Source organism: Cololabis saira, chromosome 6 (assembly GCF_033807715.1).
Source record: "Cololabis saira isolate AMF1-May2022 chromosome 6, fColSai1.1, whole genome shotgun sequence".
Taxonomy (NCBI): Eukaryota; Metazoa; Chordata; class Actinopteri; order Beloniformes; family Belonidae; genus Cololabis; species Cololabis saira.
This window is the reverse complement of record NC_084592.1, coordinates 25,078,012-25,094,967: the sequence shown is the minus strand read 5'-3', so window position 1 is coordinate 25,094,967 and position 16,956 is coordinate 25,078,012. Positions and strand designations below refer to the sequence as shown.

The following is a 16,956-nucleotide window of genomic DNA, read 5'->3' as shown; positions in this document are numbered from 1 at the left end:
CTGGCACACCACGCTGTTGTAGGTGAAAGACCTTTTTCACTGCCAATTTATGCAACCTAAAAAGAGCTATTCTTCACTGGATCATCCTGATGCAATGAGAAGAAAAACAAAATGAATGTGGAAGAAGATGCTAATTACTGTAAAACTTGAATTATGCTTACATGCTCTCAAAACAAAGTCTGAGTTGCCAGCGGAAGGGAACACTGATGTGTAAGTGGCAAACTGCAGGCGCTCGGGACTGGAGTCAGCACTAGATGCTTATGTTTGAACAACACAGAGACTCGTCAAAGGTGCTTCTCAATGCCACTGTCAATGGACAATCAACAAACCAAAAATCTGGGGTTGTCAGGGGAACTGCTATTTGAGCTCCAGCCAACGAAAGAAAGCAAGATATGGGGCGAGGTCACAAAGAGGACAGGAAATCCCAAAGGAGATATCAGTGAAGCAAGGGGGAGATGCACACAACGTGTCATACCAGAATATGAGCAGGCCACTAGTTTTTTCATTAAAAAAATACTTTTTACTCACCTATAACTCCCTCTGTCACACATACAATATCTCCTACCTGCATGCTTTAATCCATTCCTTTATCCAGTTCTTTTTTTTATTATTGTTCCAAACAAATTATAGCAAAAATAGCTTACACCACTTAGTTCTGCCATCATTCTATTTTCAAATAATCAACTGTGTTTTCAGTGTAGTTAGACCTCATTTGAAATGTGTAGTTTGTTTATAAAGTATACATCACACCAGTTGGGTGACTGATTCACTTTTGGATTACAGTGTGTGACTGAACAGATATGCTAACTGCTGAGTCTCAAAATTCCAGTGCTGAACAATTTTCAGGTTCATGTTGAAGCCAATCTTTATTTTTGTCATTTCACTAACTGTACCATATTAGATGTCTTAAATATGCAATATCTAATTAAGCATTTTTGTGATGCTGGGAGACCTCACTTGAGCTGCATTCTCACCGTTCTCACTCCAACTGCAGCGGACAGAGGTCAGAGCGCTCTCAGTTTAGAGAATAAGGGAGGAATTCAGATGGGGTGCTAGACTAATGGCTACTCAGAACAAAGGCCATCAAAGAGTTTATTTTCACCATCTAAAACAACACAAACTCCCATACATTTCCATGGTGGTTTTGGCGTCAGCGATGCTGGCAATGGTCTGCATTCCCGGCAGTAAGTCGGACTGGTTTCTGGTGAGGGTTGGACTCTGCCAAGGCTGCCCTTTGTCACCAATACATGAACAGAATTTCTAGGTGCAGCCAAGGGGGTCTGATGTGGTGACCTCAGAATTGGTTCTCTGCTTTTTGCAGACGATGTGTTTCAGTGGGCTTCATCAGGCCATGACCTGCAACTCTCACTGGAGTGGTTCATAGCTAAATGTGAAGCAGCAGGGATGAGAATCAGCAACTCCAAATCAGAGATCATGATCCTCAGATGGAATCGGCTGGAGTACCCTCTCCAGGTTGGGGATTGGATCCCGCCCGAAGTAGAGGAGATTAGAGTATCTTGGGGTCTTGTTCATGAGTGAGGGAAGAATGGAGCGAGAGATTGACAGGTGGATTGGTACACCGCCCATAAGGATGCGGGCGCAGCATCGGCCTCTCATGTTGCGAAAAGAGCTGAGCCAAAAGGCAACCCTTTCTATTTACAAGTCAATCTATGCACTCACCCTCACCTTTGGTCACAATCTGTGGGTAGTGACCGAAAGAACGAGATTGTGGGTACAAGTGGTGGAAATGATTGTCTGGGCTCTGTCTGGGCTCTCCTCCCCAGTGAGGTTTTTAAGGCATGTCCCACTTATGGCACTTTTGCACTAGGACTTACTTGGCCCGACTCGGCTCGGTGCGGCTTTACACGGCTCCACACGTGTTTTCGCACTGCCAGGGGAGAAGTGGGGGGGGGGGGTGGGGTGAAGCGGCTGTGACGTACTCGATTGCGCAACACCTTTGTTTGTGTCGGCGCAGATGAGAAATCAGCTGGAGCCGGGAGCGGCTGAGCAAAAAACAGCCCGTCTACATCGCTTTTTTAATTTTTTCTCGACAGCCACCAGGTTTATGAACATCTGCACCTCAGAGTTGGATCACCAAACAGACGTTTTTGCTGTATAATAAAATCGCCGCTAGGCGCGAGTCGCCTCGCGCTGACTCCTGCTTCCTGATTCAAACGTTTGACGGCCTCGCCCCCCGACCAATCAGAGGCGCGGAGGGTGGTGACGGCCCTGCCCCCCGACCAATCAGAGGCGCGGAGGGTGGTGACGGCCCCGCCCCCCGACCAATCAGAGGCGTGGAGGGTGGTGACCTCAGAAATAGTCCCGCCCGCTATAGAACCTCACTGAAATGGTTACAGAAAAAGGTATCGGCTTGGAGCGGCTCTACCCGTCTCAGCCCTAATGCAAAAGCGCAAAACGGGTAGAACCGAGCTAAGGTGATACTAGTGCAAAAGCGGCATTGGAGGAGACCTCCGGAAAGACCCAGGACATGCAGGATGGACTATGTTTCTCAGCTGGCCAGGAAACACCTTGGGATTTTTTCCCCAAATGAGTGGCCAGGGAGAGGGAAACTAGACTTCCCAGCTTCTGCCTCCCTGGAACCAACCAACAAGCAGTAAAGGATGGATGGGTGGATGATTTTATCATCTGCTACTAGGGCTGCACGAGTATGGCCAAAATGATCATCACAATTAGTTTGATCAATATTGTGATCACAGTTATTTATCACGATTATTCAATGAGTTTAGTCTATTTTTTTTTTTATTGCACCGTCATGTAAACATATAACATCTGTGTGCTACATTATTGCTAATTTACAAACATTTGCATAAAAATAAAATTGGTGCTAGTTCTTCAGCCCTTAATTTTAGTCCCTTCATAATAGAAATAGAAATAAAAACAAAATTGAATTAATGGGACACTGCTTACACTCATTAACATTATACATTTCTGTTAATTCTGAGCACATATCTTTGGCCAAATGGAACGTGATAGCTTTGGTGATCTCAACATGTCTTACAACAAGTGTTGTAAAGGCTTGTTTTAAAGGACATTGAGAAGATGATGAACCACTCACACTTGCAACGGATGCAATGTTTTTGTTTGCCTTCATGCATTTATCGTAGCTGACTTTGTGATTTGTTTTTAGGTGGTTGAACAAGTTAGTTGTGTTGGCTTGTGGCGCTGAAACACCTTTAGAGTACACTTTGCATATTACGTGTTCCTGGTTACCATCGCTTGACCTAAATCTGAAATATGACAACAGATTATGATCTGCGTCGAAGGACAAGCACTTCATCTTCTACTGTGGCAGACATTTAAATTTAGTTTCAACCAGACTGTATCCAGTAGGGCAGTAATCAACCAAAGAAATTCTTGGTCGACTGAAGCCCTCAAATTCCGATTAAAATTCAATGTTTTTATCTAGTGTTTTGCACTGAAATTATTTACACACTACAGCCTGTCAAAATTAATAGGGCCAATATTATTTATATAAAACCCTTGTTTTGTCATGTTTTAATAATTGACCGACACTATCATTCTGCCCTGTAAACGGTGGCGGCGATATTTATTTATTTTTTTTCTGGTTCAACTACAGTGGGGCTTGTAGCACCCTATAATGTAATAATTTCCTGAAATTGTAATAACGCCTGAAATTTGCACTTAACTCAATCGAAAATGTAATAAAATCCAATAATGTAACAACTTCACCAATAATGTAATAAAATATCCTGACTGATATTGTAATAACATTTTTACTGATAATGTAATACCTTATTATATTATTGGGAATTTATTACATGGTACTCAAAGTCTGCAATTTAACCCAATAGTCAATCTGGGGTTTCAAATCCAGTGTATATAACATTCTTAGATTCTTAAACTCTGGACTGAAAATTAACATATATATTACATTATTTGTCAAGTATTACATTATCACTTTTGGAAGAAAAAAAAAACACCCACCTGAAAATGTAATAAATTCCCAATAATATAATAAGGTATTACATTATTGGTAAAAATGTTATTACAATATCAGTCAGGATATTTTATTACATAATTGGTGAAGTTATTACATTATTGGATTTTATTACATTTTCGATTGAGTTAATTTTCAGGTGTTATTACATTTTCAGGAAACTATTACATTTTAGGGTGCTAGAGGGCTAACCCATATTTTGGTGAGGCACTGAGTCAAATAAATGCCAGAATATATATTTGATAAAACAACACACTCCCACACCACAGCTAGAAACAGAGAGAGAGAGAGAGAGAGAGAGAGAGAGAGAGAGAGAGAGAGAGAGAGAGAGAGAGAGAGAGAGAGAGAGAGAGAGAGAGAGAGAGAGAGACAGAGAGAGAGAGAGACGACGACGCTAGTTACGTTGAAGCCTGATTTATGGTTCCGCGTTAAATCGACGGCGTCAGCCTAAGCAGCACACAGGTGGATCGGAGCTCAACATCAAAACAATTATTAGACTAAAACATTGAAAAATATGTCAATTCTGATATGTTCACATTGTCAAAACGGACGGGGCAAGTTGGCTTACCGTTTTCAGGTGATACACCATGTTTGATGTGGAGCTGTGATATCCAAACTGTTGCTTACAAAGTTTGCATTCGACTTTGTTTCCATTGTCTATTTTTATGAAATTCTGCCACACTGCACTTGTCTTTGATATGACAGAGTTCAACAAATCACCGGATATTGTCATTTTACTTTACAATCGATCCGTCTCTAGTCAGTGGGTTGGGCTAAACCAAAATAGCAAACACATGGGGGTGTCCAGAGTTACCTGGGAAAGAGGTGTGCTCTGAAAACACCCCCTTTACAACTTGGTACTTTCCAGTAAAATTCAGGCGAGTGACGTCACGCGCTGCGGCTCTGGGAACAGCTGTAATTGGCGCATAATAAATATATGTTCATAAGGCAATGCAAGGCAAATTTATTTATATAGATTATTTATATTCAACACAAGGTAATTCAAAGTGCTTTACATCGACATTAAAAGCGGCAAGACATAATTAGACAGTAAATAACAAATAAAATGAAATAAAATTATGAGAAAAGAGGTAAAATAATAAAAAGCACAAGTTGCTGATTTAAGAGTAAATAACAAATAAATTAGATAAAATGATAAGAAAAGAGGTAACATAATAAAAAGCACAAGTTGTTAAAAATAAGGGCAGTAGAGTACAGCAGGTAAGTATTTAAGAGTATGCGGAGTAAACGGTAATGTTTTTAGGCCTGATTTAAAGGAGCTGACAGTTGGAGCAGACCTCAGGTCTACAGGAAGTTTGTTCCACCGGTGAGGAGCAGAATAACTGAACGCTGCCTCACCTTGCTTGGTTCTCGTTCTTGGGAACCAGAACAAACCACATCCAGATGAACCTCAGGGGTCTGGGAGCTTCATAGGAACTAACAGATCTAGCATGTATTTTGGTCCAAGACCATTCAGGTCTTTGTAAACCAGCAGTAAGATTTTAAACTCTATCCTTTGACTCACTGTAAGCCAGTGTAGTATATCATGACCAGTGTAATGCGGTCCAGTTTCCTGGTGTTTGTAAGGACTCTGGTGGCATAATGCTTTATATATAGCTGTTAGACTAGCTAACCATCAGAATTCAAAAACAAACTATCCCTTAAAGTATGCTTCATTAGGATGCCTTGATGTTTGTTATCAAAGCAAAGTGCATCATTTTTGAATGTGTGGAGCAGCCTGACAGAGGTTTTGATAATTTAGTGTATATCTTGAATAATACAATAAGTTAAGCATGTGTTTAACATTGTTTAAACGTGTATTTTTTCCACATGTTAAAAGAAAAACAACTTGAGAAATGTTTAATAATTATATATAGGCCTACTGCACTGGTAAGATAATCCACCCCATGCAGCAGCAAATATATTTGTTTTTGTTTTTTTAATTCAAAAGTGTGTCCTGTGGTGTTGACTAGAGTTGAATGTAACTGGGCTGAATGAATGTAAAAATCCTATTCTGCTTATAATACAATGCAGTTCAATCTATCAACTATCTAGCAGTCATATCATTGCACCATCTCCCATACCTCTATCTCTCAACTCTTAAATTCTGTGGATGTGTCAGTCAGTGCAACATTAGCATGATAAGTACATGCAGATGGCAGCTGCAGCTAATAACCTTTGTGGAGCAATTTACATGTAAATCGATAGATTAATTGGCTAAAGCTCATTAGAGTTGAGGTTTCATCAATACTATACACCTCAATTAGCCCTGGCATTGAGCTGTCATCCCCAACCTGACCCCCCCCCCCCCCCCCCCCCCCCCCCCCAAACACACACACACACACACACACACACACACACACACACACACACACACACACACACACACACACACACACACACACACACACACACACAGAACCACTGGTACAATAGAAGTTTTGCATGAGAGTTCAATTCTTTATTCTATTGGTGTAATTTCCTATAGTTGTGTTTATTTCCAAATAAACACAACTTATATTCATTTTATAGTACCAGTTTTTGCCTTGGCATTCCTGACCTGTTTTCTTGTTTCACGAGTATCTGAAACAATATTAAGGACACACCAATAATAAAATATTTTGGAAGTCTCATCACAATGTCATATGCCTCAGGGGGGAAAAATAAATTTGAAGAAAACTGCCATCTTGTTTATGTTTGGAGTTGTGATTAAATAGGAATCCTATATCAGATGTGCAGATATGGAAGTGTTATTAGGATTTCGGTGAAATGTGTGTATCAGGTCCCATTCATCAATGAACAGTAGGGGTTTGCATCAAAAGCAATAGAAAGCCAGCTGAAGAACCCAGCAAAAAGAGGCAGGAGTCCTTGCCGTGGCCTTGCATTAATCAGGGAGACTTCTCTATAGCAAAAGACTAGCAGAGCGAAAGAAATGGAAAAATTGGTCGGTTGTATCGCAGGTCGTGGGCCGTGCTACCTTCACCTTGACAAATGTCTGGTGCCATCCATTTGAACAGACAGAGGTGGTAGGAAATTAAATAGCGGAGGTGGGAAATCGGTGGATGATGAGTATAGTAATCTTGTTGGACACTGCTTACTGCCATTTTGCACCGTTAATCTTCACACTACTCTGACCTACCATCCACATTGTTGAATGAATGTGTGAGTGTGTGTTTAATTTGCAAGAAAGGTCAACGCTCATCTCCAAAGCATTCCTCAACCTTTAAAGGTTGGATCCTTTGTCCTAACGTAAGCGACACTTCACTCAAGCTCCTACAGGAGGATACGCTGAGACAAAGACACAAAGAGGGGCCACTAGTTAGAGGGAAGAAACATTTTTGGCAGTGGAAATACTTGTTGGCACACTGCCTGGTATTGATAAGTACTGACTTAAGGAGATAAGATGATGTGAAGTGAATAAAATTACTGAGCTGCTTCAGTGATAGCAAATGTCACATAAAATTATCAAAGCGTGTACTTCCAGTTTGAAGTGCTGAGATGGTATATTTTGGAAACATGAAATATAATGCTCATAAATATGTTGCAATCAGTGAACAATGTCATGGAAATATTCATTGTATTTCCATCACCATAGAAAAGGCGATTTATTACTACTGATGCCTCAGGTCCTCTTCCTCATTTTCCTTTTTCGCCCCACTGTTTCTACAGTAGCACAGAATGGACAAACTAAAACCATGCTGCAGGGTCTTTTTTCTTCTTCCTTTCTAAACCACTTGAAAGAGGACAGTGAGGCAGGCAGTGTGTAGTATATAATATATAGTCATCGTATACATGCTATATGTGAGGGGATCCACTGGGGTCCAACATAAAACAGAAAAGTAAGTTCCCCCTCCTCTCTTCCTCTGGTGGCATTGGTGGGAAAGTATTTTATTACTTGGCCACAAGGCCAAGTAATAACTTGTGGCCAGCAGTAATAACTTGTGGCCAAGCAATAATGTTTTTCCCAATGGTGTCAGAGAAGAGGCTCTATAGGAATAAACACAGACAATGGTATGGAGATCTTTCCATCAGTCTGTTTTCCATACCTGTTTTATTCTATCCTGTTCAGGATGTTGGGGAAGGGGGTATAGACAATCTCTGCTGTCACAGGGCGAGAGCTGGCGGACACTCTAGAGCAGTCCATTGCTGAGTTAATGTAGAAATAAACAACTAAATATGGCCACAATTAAACCTGGAGTCAGTGAGGAATCACCAGCGAACCTAATACCCATCTGTTTGGATGGTGAGAGGAAACGAAAAGAAAACCACACAGACATTGACACCATGCTCAGACTACACAGAAAGGACAGCTAAAGTCGAATCCCCCTGCGCTGAAGAGATTATTCCAACCACAGCTATATCATGATGGTGGCACTCAACATCTCACTATGTTCATCGTCACATCTGCATTCGACATATTGAAACTTGATAATATACATTTAACACTGTAGGCCACAAGCACTTACAGTACAAGGAGGAAGGAGGTCTGCGGATATCAGTGAGACAATGAGTTAAACATACATCCCTGAAAATGTTTTTTTTTTTCACAGGCTTTTCTTTTCAATATTTAGAAAAGTTAGAAGTTAAAAATAAATGGTCAGACTTGGAATTAATATACAGGACTTTGTTTCGATAATACAGAATAAATGGTTAGGGCATGAAAAATGTCCATGGTTAGTATGCATTTGATTGTCTAAGTCCACTATTCCTGCTGTTTCTTCTTTAAAAAAGAAAACCACACCCGAGGATCACATTGCTATCTCAGAATTTGCCCGTGACACCAGTGGATTAATGGAGATTCGCGTTTGTGGACAAAGGCAGCGATTACATATTTTCTGCTGCGAGTGAGTTCACATACAGTGGGGAGAACAAGTATTTGATGATACACTGCCGATTTTGCAGGTTTTCCCACATGCAAAGCATGTAGAAGTCTGTAATTTTTATCATAGGTACTCTTCAACTGTGAGTGACAGAATCTAAAAAAAAAATCCAGAAAATCACATTGTATGATTTTTAAGTAATTAATTAGCATTTTATTGCATGACATAAGTATTTGATACATCAGAAAAACAGAACTTAATATTTGGTACAGAAACCTTTGTTTGCAATTACAGAGATCAGACGTTTCCTGTAGTTCTTGACCAGGTTTGCACACACTGCAGCAGGGATTTTGGCCCACTCCTCCATACAGATCTTCTCCAGATCCTTCAGGTTTCGGGGCTGTCGCTAGGCAATATGGACTTTCAGCTCCCTCCAAAGATTTTCTATTGGGTTCAGGTCTGGAGACTGGCTAGGCCACTCCAGGACCTTGAAATGCTTCTTACGGAGCCACTTCTTAGTTGCCCTGGCTGTGTGTTTCGGGTCGTTGTCATGCTGGAAGACCCAGCCACGACCCATCTTCAATGCTCTTACTGAGGGAAGGAGGTTGTTGGCCAAGATCTCGCGATACATGGCCCCATCCATCCTCCCCTCAATACGGTGCAGTCGTCCTGTCCCCTTTGCAGAAAAGCATCCCCAAAGAATGATGTTTCCACCTCCATGCTTCATGGTTGGGATGGTGTTCTTGGGGTTGTACTCATCCTTCTTCTTCCTCCAAACACGGCGAATGGAGTTTAGACCAAAAAGCTCTATTTTAGTCTCATCAGACCACATGACCTTCCCCCATTCCTCCTCTGGATCATCCAGATGGTCATTGGCAAACTTCAGACGGGCCTTGACATGCACTGGCTTGAGCAGGGGGACCTTGCGTGCGCTGCAGGATTTTAATCCATGACGGCGTAGTGTGTTACTAATGGTTTTCTTTGAGACTGTGGTCCCAGCTCTCTTCAGGTCATTGACCAGGTCCTGCCGTGTAGTTCTGGGCTGATCCCTCACCTTCCTCATGATCATTGATGCCCCACGAGGTGAGATTTTGCATGGAGCCCCAGACCGAGGGAGATTGACCGTCATCTTGAACTTCTTCCATTTTCTAATTATTGCGCCAACAGTTGTTGCCTTCTCACCAAGCTGCTTGCCTATTGTCCTGTAGCCCATCCCAGCCTTGTGCAGGTCTACAATTTTATCCCTGATGTCCTTACACAGCTCTCTGGTCTTGGCCATTGTGGAGAGGTTGGAGTTTGTTTGATTGAGTGTGTGGACAGGTGTCTTTTATACAGGTAACGAGTTCAAACAGGTGCAGTTAATACAGGTAATGAGTGAAGAACAGGAGGGCTTCTTAAAGAAGAACAAACAGGTCTGTGAGAGCCGGAAGTCTTACTGGTTGACAGGTGATCAAGTACTTATGTCATGCAATAAAATGCAAATTAATTACTTAAAAATCATACAATTGTTTGATTTTCTGGATTTTTTTTTAGATTCTGTCACTCACAGTTGAAGAGTACCTATGATAAAAATTACAGACTTCTACATGCTTTGCAAGTGGGAAAACCTGCAAAATCGGCAGTGTATCAAATACTTGTTCTCCCCATAGCAGGCTAAGGAAATGGTGAACAGGGAAGCATAAACCGTCAACAAAGAATGCACAACATCTTCTCAAAGCTAGACAATTGGACCCCTACTTACAAACAGCGTCTGTTCTGAGAGACCATTCCCAAGTTGTTTTGTTTGCAAACCCAGCATTTGTTCTGTACTATAATGGTACGTGTTGATTATAACAACTCACGATTTTTTCAGTAGTTTTTCATCAACATCAGTGGGAGGATGATAACATGCTGACCTGAATGTTGTAACTCCTGATGTTGATGACAGTGGTTAAAGCTTGTGACAAGACGATGTCATCATTAACCTTCTTTTTCTCATCATATATCATAGATATGGTCGGACATAACAGCATCATAGACAGCACACATACGAATTACGCACATTATCATCACACCCTAATTAGAATTTGGATTTTTCTCTATTATCTAATTTCTTTTATTTAAATGAATCTACAGGTACAAAATGACTTGTATATGTTTCATATTTAAAAGTAATACATTCTTTGAGTTCCACAAACTGGTTATGTCTTCATGAAAAGCAATATGTAATCCATTCATCTTCACACTTTCATGTTACAGTGCATAGTTTAACTAATAAGAAATGCCCATATTGTTTCCCTGAGATTGGGATGTTTGAGCAGTATTTCTATACAGACTAGAACCGTCTGTATAAAAAATACTGCTCAAACATCCCAATCTCAGGATCGCACTATGCTGGACTTGCTTACAGTATTTGTCACAAAATCCCACATAAACCAGATTTGACTATATTACAATATTGCAATCAAGGTGTATACATATCTGCTCAATATGACTAAGATCAGCAAAGTCCACATAACTTAATTTGTTTGCCCCCACATGTCACTATTCTCTCTAAATAAGCTCAAAGGAACCATTGCATTTTTGAGTTCAGTCCCTGTGGGTGTTGAGGTTAAATTGTTTTTCTGAGACAGTCCATGATTTAGTTTTGCTCTGGCTTGCTTGGTCGCTGTAGCTCTGTTAGCTAATTTAATTGTTTATGCGTGGCATAAGACCACGAACCAATACGCGGTTGTCACAAGAGATAACTGGAAAAGTCACTTTGATTGGTTTTTCTCTGTAGGAAAGAAAGAAAACCGTGAGAGGGAGGAGACGCTTTCAAAAGTAATCAAATATTCCTTCAAACGAGATTCAAACTGCTGCTTTAACATCAAAAAGCCTTCCGTGTTACTTTAAAGTCATCAGAAACTAATGTTCACATCCAAGTGCTGTATTCATAGATCTTAACTGGGTAAACATCGTTATATTGCAGTGCATGCAGGAGATGGTGAAATAACTCATAGTTTTAAATGGAGTCACACACACACACCTAACCAGTAGTGCGTATGCAGGAAATTGATGCTGGTAGATTCAATTTAAAATGTTTCCTTATCTTTATGTGAGTGAAGAACAAAAACTCAAACACTGAGACAGGAATAAATGCATGCACGCGCACAGCTGTGGACCTTTGAGGTTGTCCAGAGTGGTCTGACCGTGCAATCTCCACACTCGGCTGCACTGGGAATGCACGGCTGTGTTTGGCATTCGGAGTGCAGGGACAGTTAAAGGCCTGATCACTGAGGCCTGACTGCCTTTAATCAGCACACACAAGCTGACACGCGGTCATATGCGTGCTGAACAGTAGAACATTTCTCGCACGCAAATAACCCACTCCTCTCTTTGCAGAAGCATGCACTCACACAAGCACACACACACACACACACACACACACGCACACACACACGCACACACACACACACACACACACACACACACACACACACACACACACACACACCATCGGGCATGTCGTTCCATCTGACATCATTTTAAAGTTAACCGCCATCGATGAAGGTAAAATGTCATCACTCAACTTCTTGTGGGTGGATAGGGATGGATAGAGTGTGCCAGAAACGAGTGCAAAGACCTTTTACTTTATAAACTGTTGAAGTAGGAAGAATCAAGGATGCATGGAAACTGAGTGTATGGATCATTTCAGAAAGACGGGATATTCTGTGTTTTGGAACATCAGTCACTTCAGCATGAGGAAACATAGAGAAAAGGTTTTTCACGTGTTACTTTATGTTGAATGTATTCACACAAAAAGAATGTGCAGGAGAGTGTTTTTGCAATGAGTCAGTGGAGTCACTTGGACTTTCTAGGTTACTTTGCAGTCAAACTATGTAATGTTTATACGCAGGAAAGTCCCCTAACTCGAACCCAGCAGAGAAAATTAAAACTAGAGCCCTACCCAGTTACACCTGTAATATATCTTACTAAGCAAACATAAACGTGTTTTTACTAATATAAGACATTGGGAAAGATACGCTGATACACACTCAGCCGTTATGACCATGGATAGGTGATGTGAACACTTAAGTTGTTACAATGCAATGTTCTGGTGGGAAAAAGTTTATTTTACCACTTGCCACCTACCTCAATATTTTGACAGACCAATCACACCACCCAACATGAAAACATCATTCCCCTACAGTAGCTGCCTCCTCAAAGAGGTCAGCAGTGGGCCCCTCAACGCTATTTTTGTTAGGAAGTGCTCAAGAGACACAACAAAGAGTCCGGGGGGTTCATTTGGTCTCCAAATCCCAAGATACCAATCCGATGGGAACTTATGGCATCTGTGGTAAGTGATACCAATGCACAAAGACCTCACAGGGCGCAAAGGATCATTTGGTGACATTTCAGAACCAAACCCTCCAGGACACCCTTAGATGTTCTTTGTCCAGATCCTGACTGGTCAGACCTCTAGTGGGAACACACAGAGGGCCGTTTCAGTTAACCAGCAGGTCATAATGTTATGGCTTATGGGTGTATGATATTGTTTTGTAGTAACCAGTGAAGGAAACCTGAAGGCAAACATTTCTTACTTACAACTTCCTTTATCGAACACACATAGTTGAAACACAGAGCTTACATGATTCTGAGTAAGGGTTTAGACACGTTAGAGCCAGTCTCTTATTAAAGGCCCTGTTGCATCATCTAGGATGCAGCATATCATGTCACAGTCCTCAGTGACTCTATAATAATGCTGCCATTTCAAATATCAACGCTTATGAACGAGTTTTGAAATAAACTGAATTTGACCACGGGTGAGATATTATGATTCAAAATCAGAGCATAAAGAACCCATAGTAGACCCAAGATACTCAGACTTCATTAAAAAAATTTCACAACCTTTTTTCCCCCCTAATTCTGAATATGTTCGTTAATAAAAAGTTGCCTCAAGCCTCTGCCTTTGATCCTCTAGAAGTTGTTGTGGGTCAAGAGGAGGTGAAGGTGTAGCCAAGTAGTTATAAAAATAAACTACAAAATCTGAAGATGGATATGACATCTTGTAAAAAGATTGTAGTAAATTTAAACATTTTTAAACCGGTTAATGGAAGTGAGTGAAAGCACTGCGTTCATTTTCAGAATATGTGTACTGTATGTGTGAGCTTCCTGCTGTAGTAAGCGTTTTGTCTTGCTCCCCTCCCGTCTGCTCACTTCTGGTTTACTAATGACCTGTGGATATTGAAAGACATGCCTCTCAGACTCATGTCGTGCCTTCTTTCCCTGTTTCTCTCTGTCTCACGATTATACACATAAGTGAATAAAGATCCCAGAGGAGCCCTGATGCTTCACCTCTTGCAGTCCTGATTAAAATGGAAGACACAAACAAGATTAACACAGAGGTTACTGCTGCAAGGTCAAGAGCACATAAGCAAACACAGGTACAGGGAATAAACACATTCCAAAATACAAAGCAAGGCGGGCTACCCATGGATCAGATCCTGCAGGAACTCATTAGTGCACCTCTGTCTGTTAAAAACAGAGGAGGAAAGCAAGGTGAGTGAATACTGTGAGAGTTAAGAGCCCTGATGTGTGCTTGCACTAATGCAGCATCACAAGACGTACAGTTACATAGGTATATCGAGCATTAGAATGACCAATTACATAATCTGTATATTATCATCTTGCACTCATCCCATAGACGAGTGCAAGATGATTAAAGAAAGATTCATTTAATTTGAAGGAATATTTGATTATTTTTATGAGGCATTGTCTAGCTTTCAACCCTCCCTACTTTTGGAAAAACTACTTAGCCAAAGTAACTTTAGATTAACGGCATGTCCTTTGTGACAAATGTGCATAACTTTAGGGGATAATGTCACACACTGGCTCGAAGAGCTACAGTGGACACCACAGCGTGAAAGTGATGCAAGAAAGTAATGATGGAAAAGAAAGCAAGTTTGTGACAGAGCAAGACACCAAACAAAAGGATTTTGCATTTTGCACAGTGTAATAAAAGCAGCTTAAACTCCATGGTTGCGAACCACTTTGAATGGCTTCTGTCGAAATGGAGAGCGACTACAGTCTGAGTCGCTTCTGGATGAGTAAGTCCCTCACCTGGTACCTAAGGGTTAGAACAGCATCCACATCGCAGCTGATGCCGCTAAAGTCCACGTGTCAGTGTTCGCCTTTGTGTACCTCATCATGTGAACAAGATCCAGAGGTCTTTCAAGTCCATTTGATGTGGCATCTCATTCCCAACTCAGAGTGGACAATAGACCTTTGCCTGACTGACAACCAGGTTTTTAGACTCATAGATGCGGATTCTCATCCCAGCTGTTTCAAACTTGGCTGAAAACTGCCAGTCGGTGCATTTTGAAATAAAACAAATATTGAATACATTAAGTCCCACTGATATTAATTTAAAGCAAATTTCTCATTGTTGGACAAACAGACCCAAATAATACGATTGGAAGTTGGGCTAATCCTGAACTGGAAACCATCCACCCTTTGGCTGCACATAGGAAATCTGTGCATAAAAGTTATGAACAGAACTGGCAACAAAGGACAGTCCTGGGGAAGTCCAACACACCAGGAAAGAGCCAAGCTTGCTGACAGCAATGTGAACCAAGCTCTCATTCTAGTTGTATAGGAACCGAAAAGCCCATAACAAAAGGCCTGATACACCATACTCCCCAAGCACCTCCCACAGGACACTGAGGATACAATCACAAGCCTTCTCCAAGTCCACAAAACACATGAAAACTGAGTGGGCAAACACCCACACTTCCTTTTGTATCCTTGTGAGGGTAAAGAGCTGCTCCGGCGTTCCCCATCCAGGATGAAAACGGTATTGTTCCACCAGAATCTGAGGTTCAGCTATCAGCTGTAGTTGAATTGGGTCATTAACCTTAAGTTAAAGTGATGGAGTGTGTATTCTTAAAATTGTATGCAGAAATAATCATGTGTTCACATGAGCTCAGACAACCCTGTGGGGGAAAGCTGTGATTCAGATAGTGGATTGTAATTCCACTTCAAAAGATCTTCCAACTTGATCATCCACCACTAATAGCAATAGAAAGTGCTGGCAGACAACACAGCGATGCGGTAGAATACAAATTAGTTGTTGATTATCCTGTAGGCGTTCTCACAAGGAGGATTTGCAGAGGTTGTTCACCTACAAATGATTCTTCACTTCATTATTCAAAAGGCATGTTTGAAATTAAGGAATTTCATTTGATTTATCGTTTTGTTATGCAAAACAACTACAAAATAGCTCAACTATTACAACTTAGTGAAACAGTGCTGAAGAGAAGCCAAATATAATCCAACATCTGCAGAAGATGTTGCGTTGGAACTTTTATTGTTTTAACAGCCAAAAGTCAACATGTGCAAACCCATGCAAGGGGGAAAGGGGGAATGGCTAAAAAAAAGGATGTTAAATTGATAAGAGAAGTAAAAGCAATCACAAAACTAAGTCTCTATCCCCAACACACAGCACCACTTCTCTCCCTCATCCCGTCTCTTCCCAGGCTTTCTCCCCCTCATCTATCAGAAATGTCGAGCTAAGTCCTGTGCTCTTCTCTGATGTTTCCCTCCCCTGTCACATTACACATGTTTCCAAACAGCCACTGTCTGTCAAACAGGATGTTTCCAGCTGTGCCCATCCTTGCGTCCGTTTTCTGTCTGCTGGTCCCCATGTTCCAGCCAAAAAGAAAGGGGAATGGATCATGAATGGAAAACTTGATACATGTGCTCATAAAAACAAATGCTAACTTTTATCTTCACAAAGACCCAGTACAGTTTCATGAATCACAGCTGGAAATTAGCTGGAAATCATAGCTTTTATCACTTCATGGATCACATCTAATAATCTTCTCTGTTGTTTAAAGTAAAAGTAAAAGTAAAAGTAATAAAACAAAAGAAGTATGTGCTGAAAGGACACCAGCTTCTCTAAAGAGTCTAGGGGCAAGCTCTGGGTCGAGGTGAGACTTCTCCTGAGCCACAACCACACTCCATCCGAGACTGCTTTCAAACTCAGTGAAGCTTGTGTTCAGCTATCTGGCAATATCCAAGTCTCTCAGTGAAGTAAAGGCTTCAGTGATGAGTAGTCTGTTTCTTTTTTCAGTCACACACTCATACCCTCCGGTAGGGCTGTTCGATTAATCGATTTTAAATCATAATCGCGATTAT

The 16,956-nt window shown here is 41.1% G+C and overlaps 1 protein-coding gene across 6 annotated transcripts in view; it reads right to left on the bottom strand.

Annotated features, from left to right (window-relative positions):
- Positions 1 to 16,956, bottom strand: part of epha3 (eph receptor A3) — a 124,180-nt gene that overhangs the window by 77,410 nt on the left and 29,814 nt on the right. Inside the window, exon 1 of one of the 6 annotated variants that reach the window (XM_061723792.1) lies at positions 4,548 to 4,621. The exons of the other annotated variants lie outside the window; for them this stretch is intronic. The gene's annotated coding sequence lies outside the window, so the exon portion shown is untranslated. Of the gene's footprint in view, positions 1 to 4,547; positions 4,622 to 16,956 lie in introns of those variants that run through there. 6 annotated transcript variants of the gene reach the window in all.